Source organism: Triticum urartu, chromosome 3A (genome assembly GCF_056163025.1).
Source record: "Triticum urartu cultivar PI428250 chromosome 3A, HENAU_Tu73, whole genome shotgun sequence".
Lineage (NCBI taxonomy): Eukaryota > Viridiplantae > Streptophyta > Magnoliopsida > Poales > Poaceae > Triticum > Triticum urartu.
Genome location: NC_141875.1, coordinates 534090370 through 534096406, shown reverse-complemented (window position 1 = coordinate 534096406; position 6037 = coordinate 534090370).

Sequence of the window (6037 nt, the reverse complement as noted above, 5' to 3'; positions counted from 1 at the left end):
TGCTCGGACGAACCGCGTTTGCTCGTTTCAATGCAGTCCCGCACTACGACTATCTCAAACTCAAGATGCCCGGACCATGCGGTGTTATAACAGTGAATGGAAACATGGAACGGTCCCTCCGCACTGAGGAGCACACCGCGGCCCTGGCAACAGAAGTACAGGGTGGCCTAAGCAAGCCGGCTATTACGTCGGCCGCCAAGTCCTCGGACACTGTCAAACGAGTCTAGACTACTCGCCATATGACAGTCCAGCTTGTCAGGGGCTCGATTAGCAATTCGGCCCCCATCTCATCCCCTACCGAATTGTGACATATGTACCACGCGTACATAATTACGCACTAAAAGTACCATGGGAAAGGATGGAGGCATAATAAGGACAATGTCTGCAATACGGCTAGACCCTACCAGGACACTTACATTTCCTTTTTCTTTTGTTCTTTTTATTTTCTTTTCTTTCCAGGTTCCTCGCAACCCACACCACCCTTTTGACGGTGCCAAAGCCTCTTTCTGTGGCCTATTATGAAAACACCGGTCGATGTTCCTCTCGAAGGACAATATGCCAAGGAGAAAAGAAGCATAGATGCGTGCCAGAGTACCTAAAGGATCTTTAAAGATCACCTCTCCACTTTCAGGATGCATGCACAGCTTCCCCTTGTGTTCGGCATGTAAAATAGCCTTGTTGCTTATTGCACTATTTGTATCAATACGTTCTGATGTATCAATCAGACTACAATGGAAACAGTCTTTAGCTCAAAACCTACATGGCATTGGCTTATCTCTTAACATATGTTTCCCTATTTTTGTCCGATTGTCATGTACGCATGGGTACGACCTAAATCACCAGGGGGTTTATTAAGCCATGTACATCTCTTAAATATTAAAACAAAGTCTGAACACTTTAATAGTGCAATTCGGCGTCCCGAATATAGCATTGTATGCATTGGCTCTGAATCATGTCTTTGGTCAATAGTTGGGATGCCAGCTCCTGTGCTTGCTACCTTATGTTCCGTCTGATCGGCTAGGGTAGTAAAGGGAGAACTACCGTGATTGTGTTTCTGGTTCACCCGGACAAACACCTCAGTAGAGAAAGCCGAAAACTGACTGTCATGATGCGGCGAGAGATGGTCAGCTATTCGGTGACTAAGTATAAATCTTTAGCGATTTTTTCCGCATTATGCGATAGGTCGGCCTCCACCCGCCCGGGCATTCACAACACCTGAGTTCGGATAATCGAACAATACTAGGGGCAGTGCCCGCACTCCCATTACAAAACTCCTATGGCTAAGTGAGGGCGATAAAGCCATATAGTCGGATTGCCTGGTTCGCCGCACTAACACCTCCTTTATGGACCATTATGTTGGGTCAAGTGTGTTTAAGTGTTATCTCGAACACGCCCTACTACCTACGTGGGGGCTGAAGCCGACGACTGGCCAACTCTCAGATATCATAAACAGCCGCACAGGAGGAGATATTTTAAAGTAAAATAAGCAATATATCATACATAAGCCTTGTCTCATGATACATGATTGGACAATATAAATACATTCATTCAAAAATGATTTCCTTCGAACATTGGCCTTCTACAATGCGGGATCCTTTCAGGACATCATCAAATTACCGCTGCGGCATGCGGTGCTCTTTGCCAGTGGGCGGTCCCTCGGTTGCAAGCTTGACGGCATCCATGTTCGCCCATTGCACCTTGACACAGGCGAAGGCCATCCGCGCACCTTCGATACATACCGACCTCTTCACGGCATCAAGCCGAGGGCAGGCGCTGACCAGCCGCTTGACGAGATCGAAGTAGCTACTGGGCATGGGTTTGGCGGGCCAAAGACAGATTATCAAATCCCTCATGGCCAATTCAGCCAACCTGTGCAGTTTGGTCCATTGCTTCAGCCGATCGCTGAGGGGCACAGGATGCTTTGGCGCAAGGTATTGTGACCAGAACAACTTCTCCGTTGAGCTCCCCTCTTCGGCCCGGAAGAACTCCGCGGCATCAGCAACACTCCGGGGCAAGTCCGCAAACACTCCTGGAGAACTCCAAATCCGGGTTAGAAAGATGTACCTTTTCTTCACAAATTTGCCCTGCGGGTTAAAGGCCTTACTCGCCGCAATTTGCCTTGCCTCCCGGATCACCCGGACAGCGCTTTGGGCTTCGGCCCGGGCTTCTTGTGCACTTTGGAGTGCCTTGGCAAGTTCGGAATTTTGCTCCGAACTCTTGTGCTCTAAGGACTCGCATTTGCCTATGGCGTCCTTGAGCTCTTGCTAGACTTCCTCCACCCGCGATTCATGTTTAAGGCGAGAGGCTCGTTCCTCCTCCGCCTCCTTCTTGGCCTTGGCCAGCACACTCTTGAGGGCCTCAACCTCAGACGTGTCAGCTGCAAACATAATTATGAAACTCATTGAGATGCTACATCACAGCTGGCATCATTTCAGACGTGCTTCGGTATTACATACCTTGCGTTTCTTCTAACTTCCGCCTTAGCTCGGATGCTTCGGTGGCATGGGCAGCCGATGCCTCTTTTGCAGCCTGTTTGTTCAAACAGATATGTATGTTAACCTCCTGCATAAGTTATTAGATCCTCTGTTCGGTTCTTCTTTTCAAACACCGAACAGAGTCTCGGGGGCTACTATCTATACACTGACATTCTTTTATACAACTAAAAAGACGTTGTAAGGCACATACCTCAAAGCCTCTTAAAAGGCTGGTGTAGGCTTCGCTCAATCCGCTTTTCGCGGACTAAACCTTTTCAATCACCATACCCATAAGGGTATGATGTTCTTCCACAATGGTGGCGTTCTGAAGTGCTCTCACCAGAGTATCCAGCGCCTCCGAATTGACAAAGAACACCGGTGTAGTAGGCGCACCCCCTTCTCGCAAGGAGGGTTGCTCATCTGTCTCCGGAACCGTGTGGGTTTCTGGAGCGACATTTGGTTGGGGGCCAAACTGGACATGGCCCCCGTCTATAGTCTACATGGGGGTTGGTTCCCCCATGTTCTCGGTAGCCGAGGTATCACCCTTCGGCACCGTCTTGGCAGCCTCCGGCACCTCTCCCTGTTCCGGAAGGGTCCTTTGGGATGACACCTCGGTGTTGTCCGCTGCAGGGGGGAGGAAGCTGGTGGAGGCGAATCGCTCTCCATCATGTTCGGACCTAGCAAATTCCCAGAAGAGGAGGATCGCTGGGGAAGGACCTTAACTGGACTGCAGCATACGATTTAAATGCATTACAACTATAAGCTAGAAAAGTCAGACATATATATACCTTTGAGTACTTACGATCAGGCCAAGGGCTTCGACCTGGGGCGCCACTTGTCGGCGTCCGATTCGGAGTCATCCGTAAGGGACGTCCTCCCTTTCTTGGACACCTCCGCCTCTAGATCGGCGGAGGCTACCCTTTTCTTCTTCTCCCCCTTAGGGGGGAGTTGCTCTCCTCCTCCTCTTCCTCTTCGTCAGGGGAGGAGAGGGTTCCGGTGTCCCCGGATAGTACGTCCGAAGCACCCTTACGGCGGAGGACGCTCTTGGCCTCCTTGCCCTTCTCCTTGGCTTTCTTTTCCGGCGCCTGGTACGGGGCCGGGACCAGCATCCTCGTCAATGGAGGAATAGCTGGGTCTTTGGGCAGCAGAGTCAGACAGTGAATGCAGTCCGCTTTCTTTGTCCAGTTCTGCAAAAGTAAACGAAGGGTTTAGTGTGCTCCTTGGGCTCGCAAAAGTAATGTTATCAAAGAACATACGGGGGTCACAGCGTGGGTGCTGTCGTAGCCGAGGTCTTCGGTTGTCTCCGGCCATGACTTCTGGTTCTTGAAGAGCAGCTTCCACATGCCTTCGTGCTTCGTACCGAAGAACCGCTGCAGGGTCCGAGGACCGGCGGGGTTGAACTTCCACATGGGCTCTTGACGCGCCTAACAAGGGAGAATCCGGCGAAAGAGCATCACCTGGATCACACTGGCGAGGCTGGTATTTTTATCTACCATGCTCTTGATGCGCTTCTCCAGCATCGTTACCTCATCAAACGACGCCCAGTCCAGGCCCTTGTTGAGCCAGGATGTCAGCCGCATTGGGGGCTCGGACTTGAACTCCGTGGGAGCAGCCCATGGGGAGTCACGGGGCTCGGTGACATAGAACCACCCCTGCTGCCATCCCTTCACGGTCTCCATGAAGGTGCCCTTGGGCGAAGTGACGTTGGGCAGTTTGCTCACCATAGCGCCACCGCAATACGTGTACTGGCCATCCACCACTTTCGATTTCACATTGAAAACCTTGAGCCATAGGCCAAAGTGGGGGGAAATGTGGAGGAATGCCTCGCATACGATGATGAACGCCGAAATGTTGAGGAAAGAATTCGGGGCTAGATCATGAAAATCTAACCCGTAGTAGAACATGAGGCCACGGACAAAGGATGAAGGGGAAACCCCAGTCCACGAAGAAAATGAGGCATGAACACTACCCTCTCGCTGGGCTTTGGAGTGGCTATGATCTGCTTTTTGGCTGGAAGCCGGTGGGTGATTTCCTTGGCCAGATACCCCGCTTCCCGGAGTTCCTTGATGTTTTTCTCCGTAACGGAGGAGGCCATCCACTTGCCCTGCGCTCCGGATCCAGACATGGTTGGAGTACTTTCTGGGAATGGAGTGGATCGAAGCTTGAGCGCTAGAGCTTGAGGGCGGATGGACTGAGGAGGGGGAAGGCGTGGGGTAAATGAAGGAAATATGCCCTAGAGCCAATAATGAAGTTATTATTTATTTCCTTATATCATGATAAATGTTTATTATTCATGCTAGAATTGTATTAACCGGAAACATAATACATGTGTGAATACATAGACAAACAGAGTGTCACTAGTATGCCTCTACTTGACTAGCTCGTTAATCAAAGATGGTTATGTTTCCTAACCATAGACATGAGTTGTCATTTGATTAACGAGGTCACATCATTAGAGAATGATGTGATTGACTTGACCCATTCTGTTAGCTTAGCACTTGATCGTTTAGTTTGTTGCTATTGCTTTCTTCGTGACTTATACATGTTCCTATGACTATGAGATTATGCAACTCCCGTTTACCGGGGGAACACTTTGTGTGCCACCAAACGTCACAACGTAACTGGGTGATTATAAAGGTGCTCTACAGGTGTCTCCGAAGGTACTTGTTGGGTTGGCGTATTTCGAGATTAGGATTTGTCACTCCGATTGTCGAAGAGGTATCTCTGGGCCCTCTCGGTAATGCACACCACTTAAGCCTTGCAAGCATTGCAACTAATGAGTTGGTTGCAGGATGATGTTTTACAAAACGAGTAAAGAGACTTGCCGGTAACGAGATTGAACTAGGTATTGAGATACCGACGATCGAATCTCGGGCAAGTAACATACCGATGACAAAGGGAACAACATATGTTGTTATGCGGTCTGACTGATAAAGTCTTCGTAGAATATGTAGGAGCCAATATGAGCATCCAGGTTCCGCTATTGGTTATTGACCGGAGACGTGTCTTGATACGTCTCCAACGTATCTATAATTTTTGATTGCTCCATGCTATATTATCTACTGTTTTGGACTATATTGGGCTTTATTTTCCACTTTTATATTATTTTTGGGACTAACCTATTAACCGGAGGCCCAACCCAGAATTGTTGTTTTTTTTGCCTATTTCAGTGTTTCGAAGAAACGGAATATCAAACGGAGTCCAAACGGAATAAAACCTTTGGGAACGTGATTTTCTCACCGAACGTGATCCAGGAGACTTGGACCCTACTGCAAGGAATCAAAGAGGCGGTCACGAGGGTGGGCCCCCCTAGGGCGCGCCCCCTGCCTCGTGGGCCCCTCGGTGCTCCACTGACGTACTCCTTCCTCCTATATATACCTACGTACCCCCAAACGATCAGAAGAGGAGCCAAAAACCTAATTCCACCGCCGCAACTTTCTGTATCCACGAGATCCCATCTTGGGGCCTGTTTCGGAGCTCCGTCGGAGAGGGCCGTCATCACGGAGGGCTTCTACATCATCATAGCCTCTCCGATGAAGTGTGAGTAGTTTACCTCAGACCTT